The sequence below is a fragment of the Phodopus roborovskii genome, unplaced genomic scaffold (genome assembly GCF_943737965.1).
Source record: "Phodopus roborovskii unplaced genomic scaffold, PHOROB, whole genome shotgun sequence".
Classification (NCBI taxonomy): domain Eukaryota; kingdom Metazoa; phylum Chordata; class Mammalia; order Rodentia; family Cricetidae; genus Phodopus; species Phodopus roborovskii.
This window is the reverse complement of record NW_026126433.1, coordinates 19,470,129-19,494,777: the sequence shown is the minus strand read 5'-3', so window position 1 is coordinate 19,494,777 and position 24,649 is coordinate 19,470,129. Positions and strand designations below refer to the sequence as shown.

The 24,649-nt window shown below is 34.2% G+C and overlaps 1 protein-coding gene across 3 annotated transcripts in view; it reads right to left on the bottom strand.

Moving 5' to 3' along the window:
• Positions 1 to 24,649, bottom strand: part of Brinp3 (BMP/retinoic acid inducible neural specific 3) — a 383,711-nt gene that overhangs the window by 2,312 nt on the left and 356,750 nt on the right. The window lies entirely within an intron of this gene.

Below are 24,649 nucleotides of genomic sequence, written 5' to 3'. Positions count from 1 at the left end.
TATATTTGCTTATTTAGTTCTGTCTCTACATTTATCTCCAGCATAAATTCTATAAAATAATATATATCCCACCTGAATTGAGGATCATATTTTCTTACCTGAAACCAAAGCATAAATCCTTAGAACAAACTCATCTCTCACCATAAACTCTAATCATGGTTTGAGGTCATAAGGCAAATAAATTGGCCTAATGCTAAATGCTGAGATCAGAGTAGTAGGGTAAGAATTGTTAGGACAATGAGAAAAATAATTATTTTCTTGTTTTTCACCCATTTTCCCCCAGCGTTTAAACTGTTCTTGTTTCACAGACATACTGATGAAAGATTGAGTTCATTTTCTTGCCTTTCATTTTGTCTTGAGAACACTGACAGTTCATCATTCAGTCATACCCTTCATCTGCTATGAAGAGGCAAGGGGACCTGCCTCCCAGCCTCCTGTCCTTTTCCCTACTAACCACATTTTGACCTTTGACCGCCTGGCTGTATTTCACATGAAAATTTTCGAGGAAAAAGAAATTTGGTAATTTTTCTTTGCTTTACTCTCATTGAAATCTTGGTGTAAACAGTTGTCAAAATTGGGTACTCAGCAAGGTTCAACATTGAATAGTGGATTTTTCAAATGTCCTCAAAAGTTCAAATAGTTTTCCCCAAAGAGAGCCAAAATCAGTTTTTGTTATATAATTCTGTAACTTTAAAATGGGTTTGAAATAAGTATCTTCAAAATTCCAAGGTAGAGTATGTTTTTCATATTTATTTTTTGCCAAAATAGTGAACATGTAAAATAATACTGTGTTTTACACATACAGAAGATCACACACACAGATTGTTGGTGCATACATGCTCATGTTTACAAACAGATCATTAATGCATATTTACACATACACACATTCACATATGCAGATAACCTAAGATGTCCAAGATAACAACTACATTGTTTTCCTATCACCTTGGTGGGAAACAGGTTAGTCTGCAGCTTTTTATCAAGTGTTGGTCTTTTTCTTGACATTTAATTAAAAGCAGTTCATAGAATAAAGAGAGGATGAAATGAAGGAAGAAAAATTTGAGAGGGATAACAGACGATAAAGAATTAAATCATAGAAAAGAAACTATACATTATGAAAAGCAGAATAAAGAAGCATGGGACAAACACAGGAAAAAAACCAATCAAATCAATCCGTACTTAAGTAAAGGAACAGTATCAAGGAGTTTGCTTTGTAATCAATTTTTCATAGAAATATGTGGCAGAGTATTACAATTAGGAAAGTCCCAGGTTAATCTCAAATCTATTTAGGCATAAAAATATTAGTAAAGACCCAGAGATAATTAAATCATTGACAAATTATGTGTTATACTCACTTGGAAAGATAAGTATTTTGCCATAAGGCAAACTTTCAAAACTGGCTTTAATAAATAAATGATGTTTTGATCCACCAATGAGAATTTAGTCTTTCATGAAAACCTCAAATGATGGGATGGTTGCTTTGCATTCATGAATAGATGATGCTAAAAAAGATTCCTCAGGTAATTTTTAAAGTTTTATTACAATTTAAATATTGAAAATTTTTAGCCTATACTTTTTAATAACTTAGTGGCATATGTCTGATTCAAAATGTACTATAAATATTTTTAAATAATTTTAAGATTATTAAAATGCTATTGTTAAAAATGAGTTTTGAAAGTATTCAATATTACAGAAAAGAAAAAGGACTAACTAAAGACCATAGGAAAAATACCCATTTATTTACATACAAGGTATCACAGAGATGTAAAATAAATTCTATTTGGGATACAGTTGTTTGACTCTGGCAAAATACAGTATGTTTGAGTGAGAACATTTTCTTAGGGACCAACTTTCAATGTTGAATTCTATTTTACTTATATCATATGAAAACTTAAGAATAAATATGTCAAAGATTGTTATAAGAATCAAAGTACATTGCAAGTGGGGTAGATAGAGAACATACAGAATTAATGGGAAAGAAATGTAAAATCATTTTTCTGTGATCATCACTGAATGTTACTGCCACTACTGTTTAAAAAAATGACATTTTAGGCAGTATTTTTTATGAAAATTAATTTTCCTTGGAAAATGAGTATTACATTTGTCTTTTACAATTTATATGTTCATGATTACATGGAATCCCTTCATCTCTACTGTTAAATTTCATTCCAGTAGGCACTCATTCACTAAATGAGACTTTACTCCAAAAATGGATGCTGTCTCCATGTGATGTTTGAAAAGCCCTTAAATTGGTGCAATTCAGTGCATATAATGTAGATGCTAAAAATTTTCACTGAGGTATTAGAACATGTGTTGATACAAAAAAAGAAAAACAATTACCTCCTCTCATGGTTAAATCCTCACTGAGAACTAATAATCTTATTTCAAAGGTCCTTTATTCCAACCTTCTAATCTTTTATTGCTTTCCACGTCTGTGCAATGTGTCCAAATTTTTAAAGCTAAACAATGTAATTTTTGTATCTCTTTGAAATTAAGGATTACTCTTTCAGGATGGCCATTTCATTTTAGCTTTCATAGATTTATCCTTCTAAGACCTTAATACCTCAAACTAAATATAAATTCTGGGGATTAAACAACCAAGGCATTTAAACAATCATAAGCTGATTGTTAGCTCAGTCACACAGAGATCAAGGCAGGAAATGCTCTGTCATTCTCCCTTCCTCACTCCAATGCTCTGGACATCGCAGCCTTGGCAGTACTGCCCTGGGCTCAAGGCTGACACTTGACACACAACAGCTTTGCTCTTGGAGATAATTTTACACATTAAGGAAAGGAAATTTTATTTTTAAACTATCCTTTTCTCAGTGAGTTTTACAGAGGGATGGTGAGGGGATGGGAGGGAGGGAAGAAGGGAAAAGGACAGAGGACAGATAGAAAGAAAGAGAGACAGAGAGACAGAGATAGAGAAAGGAACAAAACAGAGAGACAGAGACAGGGACTGATAGAGATTTGGACATAAAAAGTCAGAGGGGATGATGCTGTTTCTTTCAATGTAGTATGGCCTGAAGGCAACCTTATGGAACCTTTCTAATATGTTGTCTTTTTTATTTAAGGTGTGGTTTGGACCCAAATTTGTAAATAGGAGAAATAAAACTGTGAGCTTTTTAATTAAAATTAGCTTAGGCCAATTTTAAAAATTAAATAAATAAACCATATTGAACAATTCTTTAAGGAATTTCCTTCAGATGAGGTCCTCATGAACACTATCAAGTATATGCTAAAATGAATGGCCAGGATATACTCAGAACCCATGGAGCTTGTTCCCTTATCCCAACCAGCTATAATTAGTCATTTCAAAGACCATAATAATCTCTAATAATTCTCTTTCACACAAATGTATATATTCTTCACCTCTGTTCAAATGGTCAATTCAATCGACAGTAAGTTTCCCCACAGAAACTAGCAGTTTTAAGCATTTCAGACTCATTGTCTTACTGTTCTGTGAACCTCATGATTCCTTTTGCTGTTGCCGTATATGTGCCTCTTTCATTCTCCATCCATATGTATCAGTAAAGAAGGAATTTTCTCATCTATGATGACATAATTATTTTCCCTTTTAGAATTTTTTACTAAACTGCAGGCATTTTGGTGTGTCACAAAGTCTTTTAGGATAAGGTAGCCCTTTACATCTTCAGCCTTTTCTCTCTAGTTAAATTCAGTTCACTGTTCATTTCATGACCCTAAGGAGCCTGGTCATGATTTTAAGATAAATTTTCACTTTAAATGTGTAATAAGATATTCCATTTAAAAAAATCATAGTAATCTCTCAAATTAGATGGGACTTCCTATAATCCCTCTAGACAGTCTCCTCAATACACAAATGCAGTGCAAGTAAAATTTCATCATTGTGACTTAAAAAATAGACCATTCATCACAAAACATAAGAAAGACCCTCAAGCAATGATCATATTTTTCTTTTGTTCTCCTCTGTGTTCTGCCCTAAGATACCAACTTCTAGAGCAACTTAGTTGTGCATTTCTCATCATCCATTTTAAGTACCTGCTCACTGTGCATCTCCCTCAAAGAGGTAAAGATGATATTCACAATGGGATTCTCAACATGGCATAGTTATTAGCAAAGACAGTGTACAAAGTTCACCTTGACAAATAACAGCACAATATTGAGATTAATCAGCCTTTTAGATACCACACAACAAAACAAAATACCTGTCAAGAATTACATAGTTTTATCAACTAAAGACATCTATATTGTATATACTATTCTTTCATTTAAATATTTTGAACAATGAATCACAAATAACAACTTACATTATATGAATGGTAACATAACTTATAAATTTTAAGAAATTAGAATGGTAACATTCTAAGAAAATTGTTGAAATTTTTTACTGAAATTATTGTGTCTCTGGGGTAACAGAGGACAGGAGCTGTATGGAAACAGTGATAAGTTGTTACTTCTGCTATATGAGGAGATAGATGTAAAAATGATTGTGGAAAAAATTTGTCATATCCTCTAATTCAGAAACTAGTAAAGCAAATGTAATCTCAGAGTAAGGGATAAAAATTTAATTAATATATAATTATGTCTAAGGAGAGGTAACAGACTAAGGAGAGCAAAGACACTCTAGTTTAATAAATAAATAATTGAGAATGCCATCTAGCATCACTCAGACATAAATTTGCACTTACACAGTAACGGCAGTGATCCTAAGTTCCTTATTAAATTTGTACTTGCAGTGACTATCAATATACAGATTCAGAATATTACAATTGGGATAAAAAGAAAATAAAAAATTTTCTGGCTCTGGTCCCATCATTGCTTATAATTCTTATGGCAATAATTTGGTTTCTCAACTAGCTTTTCTGCTAGGACAAATGTGACTTAAAGTTACAATTATTAAAAATCATGTGACAGCTATATTATGAGGAAGCATTCTACAAACCAATCTATAAATTATATATTGATTGTAAATTATGTACTTGTTATCTTAAAATATCAATGTAGATGAAGATACTATTGCTGTATGCTTATTAGAAAGTGGGAAAGTAAAAATACATAAAAATCAACTTCTAGATTCTTATGTAAAAGATATCTCTAATTACTATCATCAATGCCATATTTTATTTATTTTTTTGGTGGTAATTATGTCTAGTGCATTAATGCATGTTCATGTATGTTTCAGCTAGCAAAATTGACATTCAAAGCATTTTTAACTTTTTAAAAAGTTGGCTCACAATGTACTAATGTCACAAGTTATAAGCTCATCCTCTTCCATATGACCCTTTTATTTAAGGAAAGATAATAAATACTATATATTGATTTTTATGGAAATATAATATTATATTACATTTGAATAAATAAAATAATATGTATTAAATGACTGATTATAAGAAGATAGAAGTCCAGTGTGTCTAGTATTTTTATTTGCCTCATTTCTCAGTTGCGATAAGAAAGTGATGAGTTAGTTTAAATGACCATCCCATATCTTTTCACAAAACAACATAAAACAATACAAGAGCTGATATTTTAAACTTTGGGCTCTCAGACTGACTTACACAATATGGAACAACTCTTTCACTTCAGTGATAAAACTTTCCATTAAAAAAAAAATATCTGGTTGGTATAAAGAATGAGTCTTTTTGGATGCTATCAGCAGTGACACAAATCAAATAAGAATTTGGAATTACTCTTCTCTCTTACTAGGAGGTAAACCATGAAATTATAGATGGGAGCCCCTTATCAACTGTCAGAAAGATAGACAGAAATTTCTGTCACTTCAAGAGCTTAATCTGTTTTGCTGTCAGAATGAAAATTCGTGTTTATCTATATCCATTCTAGTCTTGCCTTTATTTAACATCTCCACAGAGATTTGAAAATAAGATATTTATTTTTTAAAAGTTATTTTAACTCCTCTCTTATTAATTTTTTGGATTTATTGTTTTTATCTTTGGATAAATGTTTATGTTTAGAATGTAAGGAATAGAATACCATATACAAATCACTGCTTGGGCTCTTATGAAAAATATTTAAAATAAACAAATATCAGTTTATCTTGAATCACAAGTAATTTGCAATACCTGGGCTACCTAGGGCATTCTATATTCATAGGACATCATATGAACATAGGTTTGAAGCACATTCTTCCCAGGTTCCAAAATTACAGAAGCAATTCTCCAAAGCTGCTGTGCATTGTAAGTACAATTGAGGTATATTGAGGTCAATTATAAATGCTAAACTTACCTAATCTTATCTAAATCTATGATAAAGCATATTTCTCTGTCTGTTTTTTACAGGTATTTCACCATGCAGTGTTCCACACAGAGTATGGATTGATGTCTTTTCCTCCCATGTAAAGATGAAGAGAATACTGCAGGTAGGCACAGTGAATACTGCTGAGTCATGCTGGTGGTTAGCTTTGCTCTAAGTTCAGTTAGCTCTGTCTTTAATGAATGAGGTTGAAGGTAATGTTCTCTACTGATTTCCATACACACATAAGCACTTAAACTTGCAAATAAACATGTGTATATACATCACACATACAAAATCAACAATAAGTCCTGTCCCCCACCAAACACATACTTGTAATAGTTTGTGACCAAACACAGGGGAACAAGTTGAACTCATATAATTGCATTCTTATGTAAATGATGTACATTATTATTCCTTTATATTTTATTATAAGTTTTTAACTGTGTGTGTGTGTGTGTGTGTAAGTTGATGTATACAGATATCAGATATATACAGTTTCTTATTAGCAAATGAAGTGCTGAGAAACAAAGTTTATCAAACGATGATTCAACCATGGGTTTTCTTCTCTATCAGAAGCAATAGCTTCATTATTAAAGCTAACAAAAAAAAAAAAAAAAAAAACTCAGTTCTTTTCATAATGTCCTTAATAAAAATAAGTTATTATTCAAGTTTCTCTTAAACTTACTGATGCTTAGTGGGATTCTGTTCTGGTGCAAATTAAAGTCTGAGTGAGAAAGTTTGGTATTGTTGCATTTCCTGAAAAAAACAGCACTAGACACTTCATTTTCTGATGTTTACTCTAATTATACATATATTCCACAGGCATGTGGAAATATTTTGTGAATTCAAGACAGAAACCAGGTAAGGTAGCTAAAAGAGAAGAAGCAATAAATAAATTATAATTTTAGAAAGTTATGCCACTTGTACTGACAGTGTTCCCCATGCCCAATAACAAGCATAAGAACCCTCCTTTCTCATGTCAGTCACGCTTTTCTATGTGATTTCAGGAAAATATAGACCCATTGATACAGCCATTGGCTGTCTCTTTGGGGTTGATTGTTAAGTACCTATTGCTGGAAACACCACATACTTCAGGCACATGACTTGGATGATTTCCATATGGTTCTAACTTGAGAGCTGAATTCTGTGCTCTAGCTCCCAGAGTACCATGAAACAGAATGAAAGCTGCCAATGGAGAGAAGCTCTTACATAGTCCTATCAAATGCAATACCCATGAGACATAACAATAATGAGCATGGTGAGATATATACAAATACAGAAACCACATATACATATAAAATATATGTATACATACAGTAATTGGTGTTCTTTTGGTAACAAACAGCTGTCTAATTGGATTTAAAGCTCACTCAATAAGAGTATAAATCTATCCAACTTCCCTTGGCTGGTGATATAATGAGTAAGGAACCTATTACTATAACTTTTCTAGAACAGCGTGATTATTAACCTTATACCCATAGGTAAGTGTAGCTACAGCCCCTTCCCAGAGAAGCTCTCTTACAACAAATGAAGACCATAACAGAAAAAAAGCCCTGGGAACACAAACCCCAGTGGACAAATCTATGACACAGGAGTGAAGGCAAGTAAGTGTCATATACAAAAGATTGTAAAAGCAAGGCTATGAGGAAGTCAGCAGTGAAATATTCTTCCTAGTTGATTAAACATGATTAGAACAATGTCAACATCAACAGATATGCTAACATGGAAGGGGAGAAAATTCACATGGTCAAAGACCTAGACAATACTACTGTGATGAATCTCAGTATTATAAATTTTATCCATGTAGTAAGTAGGATTATGTTTCCTGTATATTTCCAAATGATTTCTGTTATTGCAGTAAATCTTTAGAAAAAAAATAATTTTTAATTTATAATTTTTAGTCATGAGAGATAAATGAGAAAAGCAATTTAATCCCATCAATATTATTATTGGAAATAGGAAATTGAAGTTAGATATTCAGATTCTTCCAAACAGTATATGGATCCTTACAGGAACTATTTTTCTTATCAATTTAGTTTATCCCCCATATATCACTTCTGTAAATGAACTGAAGTACACCCTCTTCCCAGTGCACTAAATTGAAAGAAACATGTCACCATATATCAATTCTTTAAGTTGTTTTGGTCAGAATTGTGCTGAAGCATTGTATTTCCCAAGAAAGAAGCAAGGATAAAATCAGACCCACAACATTCAATTCAGTATTCACAGCACAGCTCTCCATGTCAAAAGAAAATAACAGTATTTTTTTTCTTGATAGAAGCATTAACAAAGAGTACAGACTTTCTGTTATGAGAAATTTCCTTTGTAAAACTGTGTTGTTTGTTGTACAGCTCGGAAGGTGACAGCCATGTTAATATAGTCATAAAAATGATTGGCTACCAGCACATTTATCAAGACATCATATTGTTTTTCATCAATATACACAGATGTTGTACAATGAATATTATAAAGCTTAAAAGGGTATTAAAAAAAAACAGAGCAAATTTTTTTTCCTTTCCTTCTCTTCACTCAGTTGTCACCTCAGCATTCTCCCGCTGTTAAATATCTTTTTTCACTTATATAAAATACATTAAATTATTTTAACATTTTTGAGAACATATACATGAAGTACAGATATTCTGTGTTTTTAAACATCTAGTTAAGTAAAAAAAATTATTTGGTCTGCCAAATTCCATTAATAGAATCTGGGTCAGTCCTGTGCTGTTTTCCAAGCTATCTGTCTGGTATAAATGAGCTCCCCCTTGTTCAGTTTCTATTGGTTTTTCCAGCCTGGTATCGACCCCTTTGCTCATCATTCCTTCCTGTCTGCAACTGGTTTCCAAAAGTTCAGCTCAGTGTTTAGCTATGGGTGTCTACTTCTGCTTCCGCCAGCTACTAGATGAAGGTTCTATGATGGAATATATGGTAGTCATCAATCTCATTATCTCCATTCTTGCTTAGATTGTTAGTTGGGGTCATCTTGTAGATCTCTGAACATTTCCCTAGTGCCAGATTTTTCTTCAAACTTATAATGGCTCCCTCTACTAGTTATCTCTTTTCTTGTTCTCCTTTATTCTTTCCATGACTCAATCTTCCTGCTTCATCAAGCCCACCTCTCCCATACTCTCCCCGCTAAAATCCTCTCCATTTCCCCCATACTACCAATTGGCTGTGGAGATCTTGTCCATTTCTCCTTCTTCAAGGGACCATGCATGTCTCTCTGAGGGTCCTCCTTGCTTCCTAGCTTTTCTGGTGGTGTGGATAATTATAGGTTGGTAATCCTTTGCTCTATGTCTAAAAACCATACATGAGTCAGTACATAGGTTACCTCACTCAGGATAGTTTCATCTAGTTCCATCCATTTGCCTGCGAATTTCAAGATTGCATTGCCCCCCCTCATTGTGCAAATGTACCACATTTTCTACCTCCATTCTTCAGTTGAGGATCATTTAGGTTGCTTCCAGGTTCTGCCTATTACAAATAATGCTGCTATGAACATAGTTGAACAGATTTCCTTGTTGTATGAATGTGTATCATTTAGGTATATGTCTAAGATTTCCAAAGTGGCTGCATGAGTTTTCACTCCCACCAACAGTGGAGGAGTATACCCCTTTCTCCACATCCTCACCAGCATATACTGTCTTTGGTGTTTTTTATTTCAGCTGTTCTGACAGGAGTAAGATGGTATCTCAGAGTTGTTTTGATTTGCATTCCCCCGATGGCTAAGGATGTTGAGCACTTTCTTAAAATCTTTCAGCCATTTTAGATTCCTCAATTGAGATTTCTCTATTTAGTTCTGTACCCCAATTTGGTGTTTCAGTACCTAGCTTCTTGAGTTCTTTGTATATTTTGGAAATCAGCCCTATGTCAGCTGCCATTTTCTCTTGTTACCTGTCTTTTTCCTTACAGAAGATTTTCAATTGCAGGAGGCCACATTTATTAATTGTTGACTTCAATGTCTGTGCTATTGGTGTTATGTTCAGGAAGAAGTCTCCTGTAACAATTCATTCAAGGTTAATTCCCTCTTTGTCTTCTGAGAAGTTCAGTGTGCCTAGATTTATATTGAGGTATGTGATCCATTTGGATTTAAGTTTTGTGCATGGTGATTATTGTGAATCTATCTGGAGTCTTCTACAGGTCAGTAGCCAGTTATGTTAGCACCATTTGTTGAAGTTGCTTTCTTTATTCCTTTGTATAATTTAAGCTTCTTTGTCAAAAATAAGGTGTTTGTAGATGTGAAGGTTAATATCAGGATTTTCAATTCAATTCCATTGATCTTCCTGTCTACTTTTGCAACAATTCCAAGCTGTTTTCCGGACTATAGTATAATAGGGGTTGAAGTCAGAGATGTTGATGGCTCTGGTAGTTCCTTTATTGTACAAGGTTGTTTTGTGTTTCCATATAAAATTGAGTCTGTGAAGAATTATGCTGGGATTTTGGTGGGTATTACATTGAATCTGTAGATTGCTTTTGGCAAGATTTCCATTTCCATTTTTTCTATGTTGATCCTACCTATCCAAGAGCATTGGAGATTTTTCCATTTTCTGGTATCTTCTTTAATTTCTTTCTTTAAAGGCTCAACTCCTTCAGCCTAAACACATATGACAGACTATGAAGACTCTGCTTGGAAGGCCTCACCCTCCCTAGTGAGCAGAAAGGGCATGGGATGGAGTTGGTGGGGAAAAGAGGCGAGTAAGGGAGCATGCAGGAACACTGGGATTGATAGGTAGAACAGGCTTGTTTCAAATTTAAATGAAAAAATATAGAAAAAAAAAGCATTTGGTTACCCTTATTTTAGAATAATCACAGAATTAAACTAATAGATTAAAATTTCTAAAAGGATATTTACTCATAGTACATTTTTAATGTACCAATGAATTTAATTATAGAATAGAGTAGGGTGAAAACTTTTAAAAATTCAGTGGAATCATTTTGTCATTTATATGAAAATAGAAGTAAAAATAGATTTCCAAAATCCTTCAGAGTTAGTGTCAAAAGTAAAATCAGAGTGAAGCACTGCACTATGTTGCCAATGTAATGGCAAGATAGTGGATTTCTTGGGATGTAGAAAGGGCCCTGTCCTTGTTAGTTCACAGATTTTAAAACTATGTAATTTGAGGATAGGTCCCTTGTATCTGTGGAAGACCTTTCTTTCTTTTTCAGAAAATTGTTTTGTTGTTGATTCTGTGTTTGTGGGTATAAGTGTGTACGCATGATGTTCTATGTCCATGCATACAAGCCATGTAAAGGCCAGAAAAGGGCATCAAAAACCCTGCAGCTGGAGTTATCAACAAATCTTATCCTACCCACTAGGAGCAGTGTGTACTGCACTTTTGTCTCTGTTTGAGCATCAAGGGTTGTAACTGCTTAGCATCACCCATGCCCACAAACTCTTGCTTATTATGCCAGCTAGGTTTGTACTGCATTATTTTAAAATTCTTTTGTAGTTTGAAAAAAAAAATCAGTCTACCCAAAACTTTAAAATTATGGTTTTACACTAGATAATAGTTAAATAATAGACCTCAAATTTCATACTTGTTTACAGGTTAGAAGACAAGAACTTTGCAATTAAGTTAATAAAATTTTAGTAATGCTTCTCAAATGAAAACATCCATATTCTTATCTTTTCTAATATTTCAAGAGAATTGACTGTGTATATGTACACATATTTACTTTAAATACTTCACTGATTCCTCATTAGCAGCCGAAGGGGATCAATGCCACTCTTCATAGCAACTCCAATCATCCCATGAAGGTTAACAATGTGAGACCTCGGAACAACTTCTGAGGATGCTTTGTTGTTACTTCTGGACCTGGTCTGAGCCTGCACCAGAATCACTTTTCCACTATGGTTATGCGCAGTTGTCACATGTGTGTGGTCATTACATGAAAACAACTTTTCTTGTCTCTGTAAACATTAGCGTTTATTGCTGTATGCACATGGACACTCACAGTCACCTAAAACATTTCTTAATTTCCACCTACATACTTGTTAATTGGCATATTCATCAGTGAAACTTTCGATGTGGTTCTTACCCAAAACTGCTAGAGTCCAACTCTCCTTGCCATCTCTCCAGTTGCTTTTCCCACTGAACATGTTTTAAAATATTTCTACAGAAATTGCTTCACTAAGATGATAACCCCAATAACAGTGGTACCATATTTTATCTTATTCATTCATGGTTGTATCCCCAAAACAATATCTAGATAATAGCATTACCCCATAAATTATACTAAAATAATGAAGAAATTTGTAAGCAGCATATTTCATAGTTATAAATAAACACATATTTCTTGTGTTGAATTTCTAAGGCATTTTCTTGGGTGTAATAGAAACAGTGTTCAGAAAATAGATATAACTTTATCCTAAAATTATGCCCCATTTCTTCTTCTTTTTATGTCCAATCACAGACTGTATTCTTCAATTTCCAATTATCCACTTTATGTTGCTTTCTCTTTCTAAACACTATGGTGTATCAATCAGAATTTAGTTAGCAGGAAACATTAGACTAAAGCAAGTGTGATGATCTAAAAGTCAGAACACCAATGTATTTCTCAAGTAAAATATAGCAAATAACAGCCTTAAACCATCCTTTAGAGCACACACTTGCCTCTATAATAAAAACTAAAGAATGTTATTATCATTCAGAATGTTATGCTTTTATTGTAATATTTTTATCTGAGTTTATTATTTCCATAATCGATTTGATAAAAGATACAGGAAAAATAAAAGTAAGTTATAATATACATTTTATAGGAACTGAATAATATTATGAATAATTGAAATCCAAAGTTAGACAAGAATGGAACCTTATTTATAAACACCAATACTTTTTATCTGTCTCTAGTACAGAGTTGAAAATACTCTCCAAGTCTCTATTTTCTTTGCAAAATCTGGAGAAGAGCCCTTGTCTAGTCAACTTGAGATGAATACTGTATTGAGGTGATAATCACAGGTAAATAATGATTTCTTAAACTAGTTTAGTATTTATAACACTCTAGAAACATTTGTTCTTATATAGCTAGAGAGGTATACACATCAGGCTAATAAAGGAACTTCTCTTTATAATGGATGGAAACTGCTACAATAAAAACCACAAACATTGGAGCTCAGTGGTGATACATCTAACAAAAGACACCCTATAATCCTGTTAGAAGGGCTGAGAGTAGAAGATGTAGTATTTCCATGGATCTATAACCAATTAGTTGTCCAATGTCAAATAATAAGCCCTAAAGATATACATAAAGTAGTATTATATGGACTGACCAAATTATATATGTATATATATATGTATATATATTGATAATGTATATGTATATGCATATATACATATTCATACAGGAATAATTAATGAAGAAGAGTTGTGAATTGGTAATTAGAGCAAGGGTGGGAGAGATCATCCTCCCCCTAAAGTTGAAAGCCATAGTTTTAAAGGCAGGAATTGGAAGAAGGGAATGAATGGAAGAAATTGTAAAATTATGTTAGAATCTCAAAGCTTAAAACAAGAATAATTTATTTCCTAATTCTGACATTGTATATAACAAAATGTATGAAATTGTATATTTATACTTTCCATGTTTTTATTTGACTTCATTTTACAGTATCAAGAGTTAGATTTATATTATGTGTGCCACAACTGGATGATGTTGTGTAGAATACTGCAGATAGACCCATGTCATTGCCACACACAAAATTTAAGTCCAAATGTATCAAAGACCTTAACATAAATCCATCCACACTGAAACCTTGAACAAATTGGTATAGGAGACTGCTTCCTGAACATAACTCGATAAGCACAGACACTGAGATTGGCAATTAATAAATGGGATGCCCTCAAACTTAGAAGCTTCTGTAAGACAAAGGAAACAATTAACAAGAACAAATGGCAGCCCACATACTAGGAAAAGATTTTCACCAATCCTACATCTGACAGAGGGCTAATCCCCTAAATATACAAAGAACTTAAGAAACTAGTGAACAAAACACCAAATAACCATATTAAAAAAAGGTTAACAGAACTGAAGAGAGAATTCTCAATAGAGGAAATCAAAAAGGCTGAAAGATACTTAAGAAAGTGCTCAACATCCTTATCTATCAGGGGAAATGCAAACCAAAACAATTTTGAGTTACCATCTTACTCCTGCCAGAATGGCTAAAATTAGAAACAGCAATGACAACTTATGCTGTAGAGGATGTGGAGAAAGGGGAACACTCCTCCACTGCTATTGGGAGGGCAAACATGTACAGCCATTTTGGAGATCAGTATGGTAGTTCCTCAGAAAATGGGAATAAGTCTACCACAGGATCTGGCAATCCCCCTCTTAGGCATATACCCAAATGATCCACATCCATTAAACAAACATATGTGCTCAACTATGTTCATATTAACATTCTTTGAAATATCAAGAACCTGGAAGCAACCTAGATTTCTCTCAAATGAAGAATGAATAAAGAATGATGTGGCACATCTACACAATGGAATACTACTCTGCAGATAAAAACAATGGAATCTTGAAGTTCACAGGCAAGTGGATTGAACTTAAAGAAACCATCCTGATGAGGTAACCCAGTCACAAAAACAGGAACATGGTATATACTCACTCATATATGGATTTTAGACCTAGAGCAAAGGATCACCATCCTATAATTCACACCACCAGAGAAACTAGGATACAAGATATATTCTAAGAGATTCATATAATGTCCCTCACAGAAGGGGGAAGGGACAAGTTCTCCAGAGGGCATGGGAAGTGGGGGTGCAGTGAGTGGAGAGGGAACTATAGGAAAGCATGTAGGGCTAGGAAGATTGAGTTAGGGGAGGTTTAGAAGAAAGTAGAGAGGGAGAGGGAGAGAGAGAGAGAGAGAGAAAGAGAGAGAGAGAGAGAGAGAGAGAGAGAGAGAGAGAGAGAGAGAGAGAGAGAGAACACTAAAGAGGGAGCCATTATAGGAATGAAGAGAAAACTGAACCTAAGGAAATGTCCAGAGCGAGACCTACAAGAGTGACTCAACTAACAATTTGAGCAACTGTGGAAAGGCTACCATAAATGCCCCTCCCTGATAATGAGATCATGGACTAACTTATCCAACATCATGGAGCCATCATCTAGTACCTTATGGAAACAGAAGCAAAGATCCACAACTAAACACTGAGCCAAACTAGAATCCAGATTTAGAGAGGGGGGACAATACCAGGCTGCAGAAACACATAGAGACAGCTTACCTGAACAAGGAGGAGCTAATGGGCTTCCAGACTGATAGCTGGGAATCCAGAATGGGACTGACTCAGACCCCCCTGAACATGGGTCTCAGCTATAAGGTCTGAGCAATCTAAGGGTCCTCTTACAGTGGAACCAAGATGTGTCACTGGTGTACAAAAGGACTTTACAGGCAAATCCCCCATGGAGGGATACTTCCTTAACCTAAAGACAGGAGAAATGTCCTAGTACCTACTCCAAAAGACTTGACAGCTTTAGATGACCCTACATGTGGAGTGGGGTGGTAGTGGAAGGTGAGGGTGGTCGGGGTGCATGTGAGGGTGGGAAAGAAGGGAAGAGGGGGGTAAGGAAAGGGAACTGGGATTAATATGTAAAGTAAAATAAGTAAATAAACAAACAGACAAATAAATAAAAGAAGTTCTGGGATAAAGAAATCCATCAAATCATCCTCCCCTAAAGTTGAAAGCCATATTTTTAAATCATTAAATCAACTTTTATTTTTATTCCAGATTACTGGATATAGTTGTCTACATGTGCAGTATTAAATCATGGCAAAAGATGAAGATGTTCCCAAAATCTGTGCTGAGTGCTGCTTATACTTGGTATTTTTGTCTAAATTCTGTGGTACAAAGGATTCTGGCAGCAATAGACTCAATATCAGAATAATCACCATGAACCTCCTGAAATTATACTAATTAAAAGTGTATGTCTTTTGTAAAAGTAGTTAAAAGCTAACATGAATAGCTGGACTTTGATTGAAGTTGACAAGATCTGCTCTTAGATCCAAAGGCTCTAACAAAGAATGTTTTATTCTGGCAAGTGGGAATACACAAATTTCAGATTTGCTGTGGCATATTGCAAGCACGTGGAAATTAGGTTTCCGAGTGGTATGTCAACATCAATTTTCATAGTTTTGTAATATCTCTAATCATAACCAATGGGGTTAGATGAAAACACCTGCTGTTCTTTCTGCTATTTGTTTGGAAAATTAGAGTCAAAGTAGCATGACTACTATATAACAGATCCCAACCCTGGGAAAGAGTATCCTCAAGTGTACTTGCAATGTCAGCAGTTGGGGTAAACAAAACATTCTTAAGAGACTAAAGACTATTTCAAATGATCACATTTGCATTACCTTTCTTAATAGGTTTTCTGACTCAAAACTCAAGTGAGATAAACATGAGTTTTTATTTATGGAGAAGTCATCTGAAGAGAAATTCAAGAACAGATTGAAGCCACAAAATATTTGCATGGAAATACTTTGGATTCTATCATATTCTCTTTATCTAAATGAATTTGAGTTTATCATTCTTCAAATTTCTGTTAAATTATACAAACTCTGATTTTTACACATGACTATGAAGCTGGTGATTTATGTACAAGGCCACAAAAGTCATGAAAGTTAATCCAAATTCTAAAAGATTGTTATTTAGGTAAGTTAAGCTACAGTTGGGGAAGTGATGTCATCATTTCTAATATTTAAGTTCTGCAAGCTAAATATTGCTGACATTTGTCACATAATTTCTTTGCAGAATCTGAAAATCAATTTTTTCGGTACCACTGTGTAGCATGTTTGAGCTTACCATTTCACATAATTTAACAATAATTACCTTTTGACTTTTAAATGTATCTGTCATTCAGCATTTATGTTAAATGTAAATGTGTTATAATCATGTGCCATTGTAAATAAAAAAGCAGTGTATGTCACAGTACTTATAATTTGTTTAATATTTATTAAATTCTTAGTATTGAATATCTAGATTATATGTCATCTAAATATTTATTTATTTTAAAATATATCTGTGTAAATGATCAGCACAATTAGGAGTGATATTATGAGGCCAGTTTCATTAAGTAGTTTTATCCACACATATTTCATTACAAACACTACCAGCCCTTCCTACATTTTTAGTTTTGTATTTTTGGGCCATATCTTGGAACTCAAGTTATTATACAATATGTCTTGATAGCATTTCTCTAGGTGTCTTACAGCACCTAATCTTAAAGGGACATTTTAACTTATGAAACCACACTTCATTGTCTATCTCAAATAGAAACAACAGCAATTTATTGGTAAGGATCACTTAATCTAAGGTCAATATTTGAATGTATTTTATAATTTAAAAGGAATTTTTTAACTTTTGAAATTGAGTTATTCAAAAGATCATATGGTTTTGGTAGATTGTTATGAACATTTAGACTGTTTCCATTGAATTTTCCTTTAGTCTTCTCCTGATACGTCAGTATTTGAAGAAATGCAATTAGTTTTCTAAAACTGCCCAATTTCACTTGCTCACACTTTTCTAATTAACAATACAAAATGGAGAAATTTACTGGATCTGAGTACATTGTGTTTTGGGGGTAGGCTATGAAATGTTCATGAATGATGATGAATACTTACTATATATTTTACATCAATATTGTTACAGTGGTGTCACATATGTCATGTGAATGTAGAAGGGGTTACTGGGAATTGTTGTGAAATATGATTTAAAGATGTGTTACATTTGCTTATGCTGTTGAACATTTGTTTAATGATGAAAGATTGCTGCATTCTTCTGTGTTGCATTTGTTTAACTCTGTGAGGCAATGTTATTTTCCCTGTCTGAAATACCCGATTGGTCTAATAAAGCGCTGAAGAGCCCATAGCAAGGGAGGAGAAAAGATAGGAGGGCCTGGAAGGCAAACAGAATAAAACAGAGAAGGAACAAGAGTAAAAAAGGATAGGAGGAACCTAGGGGCCAGGCACCCAGCCAGCCATACAGTAAGAGTGAAAGTAAGATATACAGCAGTAACTAAAGGAAAAAAATCCAGAGGCAAAAAGTAGATGGGATAGTTTAAGTTAAGGAAAGTTGGATAGAAATAAACCAGGCTCAGGTTTAAGAATCATAGTGTGATTTATTTGGGAGTTCCATAGTGGGTCCTCTAAAGGGTCAAAGGCTTAAAACAACCAAAAACAGAGAATAGAAAGGCTTAAGAGTGATGAAAGTAAGGGAATAATGGTAAGCAGTTGGCTTAGGTTTCCATCAGGAGGGTTAGTCAAAACTAAAGATAAATGAAAATGCCATATTTATGTCATAATGTAATTAAAACAAAATATTTTACAAGTTTGAGGGGAGTTAAAGGGGTAGATAACTCAGTTCTCAGAAACAATATGGCATTAAATGAGAATCCTGTACATAGATGTGGAAAACTGTCCAGCAAATTGCTACAGATTCCCGAGGAGTGTCAAACACTATAGGCTCTTGTCATTACTATTGGTTGACCATGAAACAGGATGGTAATTTCCTACTGTTTAAACAGATATTACAGAACACAAAGATATGGAATTGGAATTGTGGCTTTTATAGCGCTAGAAGAAATATGGAAGTTATAAATCGAAAAAGTATTGAAGACATTAATGATCATTTGTTTATAAGCAAACACATTTTCTTTCTATGCTACTATTTGATTAAACACTTATAATCTCATAGCAAATGACATTTTTACTATATGGGAGAAATATTAAGTTACATTATGATCTATAATTGAGTCAACATTAAAATTGAGGGATGGCAAAACCCAACCCAACACCATTTTGCAAAGTACATCATGATCTAGGTCAAGGTGAAAATTCTCTTCAGTGAAATTATACATGAGACATGAGCGAATCAGCCAAACTGCCAAAGTTGGAAACAATATCTGAAAAGGCCACAGAACAGGCTGGTGCTCTACTTCCCATTGCACATAGCAGAAAGCTACTAGTTAATAGCCACACTCTTCAAGCTGCTCCTTATAATTTGAGTACATGGAGAGAATCATATCCATAATAATATCAGCTAAAAGACAAAATAATTTGTAAATAACAAAGCAAGCATAACTTAATAATAACAGACTGAAGTATTACTCATCTAGTTGCACAGAATAAAGTGATTATAAATTTCTAAACACACAAAGATTTCAGGTATAGCTCAGGTTGAGGACACTTGAATACAATAAGAAGAATATAATACCTCATGCTCACTGAAAAAAAGGATGAATCACAATTTATGGGAATAAAACATAAAATCTTATGAATGTTCCAAATCTTCAAAACTAATTTCACACAATCTTCTATGGAAAGGTGAATGTGGGACCAAAAAAAAAAAATTTTGTTTCTTTTGTTGTTGTTGTTGGTTTTGTTTTTGTCTGTCAGAGTTGAACAGAGTTGAAATATAAGAAAATATAGACAAATTCTGAATGAGTTCAATTAGGGAAAACTTAGGCATGCAAGGTTAGTCAGAAAATGCTTATAAAATATTGTTATATATCAGACATCATTTTAGATTGCATTGTGTGCAGACAAAGGGAGTATACATATTAGAGCATAAATTAAAACTTTGTGAATTATAAATTCTTAGTAAAGTATAAATTCATAATGCTACAATGAATATTAAAAGCAAAGCTGAGTTGTTCTAATATGGACAGAAGTTTTATAAATGTTCATTATGTATACTGAATAAATAACAGTGATGCACCATAAAGAAAAACACTAACACAATACAGATCAGTGGAAAACAACAGCAGAGGAACATTTTGCAGAATCCCATATGTACAGGTAGTTGGCAGTGAAAGGCTATTCATGCTTCCATTGAACTTTCCACCTTCCCATGGATCTTCTCCATATGTAAGCCACACCAACTTCAAAATTCAAAATAATGAATCCTTCCTGCTTTATTTTTCTGCTATATGTCCACTACCTACTTAATACAGAATTCTGAATCTATCCATTTTTTCATTACTATATAGAATATTGATATCTTACACTTAAATACAGATATAAATTCAGTACTAGGTTGAACAGAATCTTACATATTTGCTAAAGCACAGATGAGTTTGAACTATTTTGAGTAATATCAGTTGAGTTTACTCAATTGAATAAAATATTTTTCTACTTATATGTCAGGTAAGGATAAACAAATATTCTTGGGTAGGAAAACCACATGATGGTAGAAACATTGGAGTAAGAAAGTTGTAACTGTTTAAGCACAAATTATCAGCAACTGTCTGAAATTTAAAATTGTTGAGATATTAAATATCTCCTTCTAATGCCATACAATTTGTGACTACTATGTACAGAAGGTGTTCATTAGAAAGAAAGAGAAATTCTGTAGCACAGAAAGATAAAATATGGTTTGTTTTAATCACTGCATATGTGGAGATGTTCAATCTGAAACAGTGGCCTTTTCATGATCAAATTCAAGACACAATCCATGAGTCATTTGGGTTCCCTTTCTTTTTCTTTCTTTCTTTCTTTTTTGTTTCTACATGTTTTGTGATTTTTTTTAATTTAAATTTGAAACAAGCTTGTTTTACATGTCAATCCCAGTTTCTGCACCTGCCTGACCTCCCACTAACCCACAGCCCATCCCCTTTTAGCTTCCCAGGGAACAGTCTTCCAGAGGAAGTCTTCAAATTCTATCTTATCATTTGAAGTAGTGTCAAGGCCCTCCCCCATGTATCTAGACTGAGGAAGTATTCCTCTATGTGGAATGGGCTCCCAAAGCCCATTTGTATACTAGAGATTAATACAGATCCATCCTTGTAGACCTCTGGGCATTTACCTACTGCCAGATTTCTCCTTAAATCTACAATGACTCCCTCTATAATGGTATCTCTTTTCTAGTTCTTCTCTATTTTTTCCCTGTCTCAATCTTTCTGTTCCCTCATGCCCACCTCTCCCCTCCTTTTCTTCCATTCTCTTTCTCCTAACTCCCTTTCCCCTCCCTCCATGCTCCCAATTTGTTAAGGAGTTCTTGTTCCTTTCCCCTTGTCCAGGGGACAGTGCATGCCTCTCTTAGGGTCTCCTTGGTTCCTAGCTTTTCTGACAGTGTGAATAGTAAGCTGGTAATCCTTTGCTCTAAGTCTAAAATTTATATATGAATGAGTACATAATGTGTTTGTCTAACAATCTAAGCAATAGTGGAGAGGCTATCTTTAATGCTCTTCCATGATAATAAGATTGATGAATACCTTATATGCCATCCTAGAGCCTTCATCTAATAGCTGATGGAAGAAGCAGCTAGAGATAAACACTAGCCAAAACCCTGGAATCCAGCTTCAGAGAAGGAGGAGTGATGAATAAATGAGTCAATACCAGGCTTGAGAAACCCACAGAATCAGCTGACCTGAACAAGTGGAAGATCATACACCCCATTCTGGTATCTGGGAAACTAGCATAGGACTGGCTCAGACCCACTGAATATGGGTGTTAGTTAGGAGGACTTGGCTGTCTATGGGGCCTCTAGTAATGGATTAATATTTATCCATAGTACCCTAATGGACTTTGGGAGCATATCCCACATAGAGGGATACTTTCTCAGGCTAGACCCTGCCCAAATGATATGACAGACTTTGAAGACTCCCCATGGAAGACCGTACCTCCATGGGGAGCAGAAAGGGGATTGGCTGGGGTTTGGTGGAGGAGGGGGAGGGAACAGGGATTGACATGTAAAACAACCTTCTTTCAAATTTAAATTAAAAAAAAAAAAAAAGAAACACACACACAAATACTAATCCAGAGACCCCATACTGACCAGTGCTCCTAACATCCACATTCCCTTTTTATCCTTTCTATTAAGGCTCACAATCACAGTTGGACCTGGTTCCCTATACCATTGTTCCTGAGAGCTCCCAATTACATGTCTCATCTTCTGGCACTGAGTATATGCTGTAGTAAGAAGCAAAGTTTAGTGCTATGAAGCAACCACAGGCATATGGTGATATCTTTGTAAACACTCATAACAGGGGTAAGGGATTGACTTGTTTATTATGCTTTTAGATTTCTCAAATAATGTCTAGCTATAACCTTAGTTATCTCACCTGTGAAAAATCCTAATAACACTTAAGACATTCACTTGTCCCTCTTCCATATACCAGGGGAAATTGAAGGCAAAGGAAGTTAATTAAAATATACTGTTTCTCCTAGTTTGAGTGAAAAAAAAAGAGATTTGATTTGATTGATTTGATTCAGGAGACCTGTGTACTATGCCAAGGTTAGATCAGTATAATAGCCTTACATATTATCTTTGAAGCAGCAAAAAGTCATAATTGTGGACTTTATCAGTTATATTAGTTGTTACATTCTTTTTTTTTTTTACCATTTTCAACATGTTAACTGATGTTATACATACTGAATATTTCTCTTAGTATGATGGTTAGTATAAATATTATAAGTAACAATAATAATACATATAGTAATAATATAGGTAATAAATTTGACTTAAAAACCCTTTGTAACTTTGGATAACATTAAGGAAATAGTGTTTTCAGGCATAAAGGCACTAACACACATGTTAACTTAACAGAGGTTAGTGACAAGCATACACAAGGCTTGCTCAGGTTTAAGCCAATTGGGTTCCCAGAAATGGAGAAGACAGATGGACACAAAGTTCCATTCCCTACCCTAGGAACTATCTCAGGTTGACTACTGATTGCAAAGAAAAAATAGTTTTCTCTGGGTATACCACCCACACTTAAGGGCAGGTCCCATGTCTAGCAGTAGATGGCAAACACAAAATGAACTCGGTAATATTTTTGTAGATTCTTTGTCCCATATTATTGTGTTTGGGCATCTTTTTTCTTGCTGGTCCTTTGTTTGCTTATTTTGGTTTCTGATTTCGTGTGTGTGTGTGTGTGTGTGTGTGTGTGTGTGTGTCTAAAGAGAAAAACAGAGGACATGAAAGTAAGTGAATGGGAAAGTAGCAATGGCCTGAAAGAAGATGAGAGGAGGAGAAATCATGAAGAGAAAATTGTTACCTAAAAAGTTAAAAAATGTACAAAAACTTTAAATTATCAATTTTAACATTTAAATTTATTTTTAAATAAAGAGTGTAGTAGAACATTATTTTACAGTGTGTGAAATTTGTTTAACTCTGTAAAGCTTTGATTCTTTGCCTGTTTAAAACACCTGTTGGTCCTATTAATGACCTGAAAAGCCAGTAGGCTGGCAGAAACAAGATTAGGTGGAGCTGGAAGGAAGAGTGTATATATAGAAGGAGAATGAGGAAGAAGAGGAGCAGAAAGAGAACAAAGAGAAGACATCAGGGTCCAGACAACCAGACATCCATCCAGATAGCCACAGTGTAAGAAGAGAAATTGATATACAGAAGCAAGAAAGCTAGCTAGCAACAAGCCAAGCTAAGGCCAGATATTCATAAGCAATAATAAGACTTAGTCTGTGATTTATCTTGGAGCTGGGTAAGGGCACCATAAGAAGTCAAAAGAGTAAAGCATGAAAAACAAACAGTAATAATAGAACAATAACTTTCACACTGAAGGGAAAAATAAGCACAGATCACAAGCAGAAGCTCATATACCAGATTGCATTAAGCTCTTAGTGAAATTGAAAATTCTGAAATTGCTGAAATTTCAATCTCACTATCCACTCTGCACATTGTCTTCTGGGTGTTAAATCACCAAGTTTCCTTCCATTACTTGGTTTAAATCATTTCCTTGTTTAGGTAGTTTAATGAAGCTATCTAGCTTTGCTTGAAGACTGGCCTTATGCTAATGGAACACTGAACAAAGAATCTTCCAATTATCTTCAGTTCCCTCATTGCTTGTTGATTCTGAAGTCATTTAAAATGTTTAAACACTATGTAGTGTTTATATGTAGTTTATGATCTTATATCCCTAAATGTTTCTAAATTTTAGAGCTGGTGGAACAGCTTTTGTTTTCATTCTTGTTGTACTTAAAAATGTACAAGATAGGGAATCTGCTTAGCGAATATTTATTGACAATGAAAATGACAACAGTGATACAGTATGGCATTTAAGTAAATCATTCCAATTTAAATAGCTTAAAAGAATTTTAGAAGACTCATTCATCTATTCTCTGCATTTAAGAGACAGTTTTGGAGCATCCTATGTAACACTGCACTAGACAGATTAAATCGGCAGCATTTCATTGCTTGTCCTCAGAAATTAAAGTTGTGAAAATTAATGTTGGAAGAGCAGAGAGAGTAGTTGTTTCAGGCAGTAGCTGTACATTTTCATAAACTCAACTCTGCCTCTAAGGAAAGATCAAATTAGTGTCCATGTTTAACTAAAATCTTTGTGGATACACACATAGATTTCTTGAACATCATGAGAAAATATTTTCTACAGAGTGTCATGAAGGTGACTAAGGAAATTAATTAGATCAGCATTCACAAAGTGCCATGAGTCAGACAATCATTGAAAT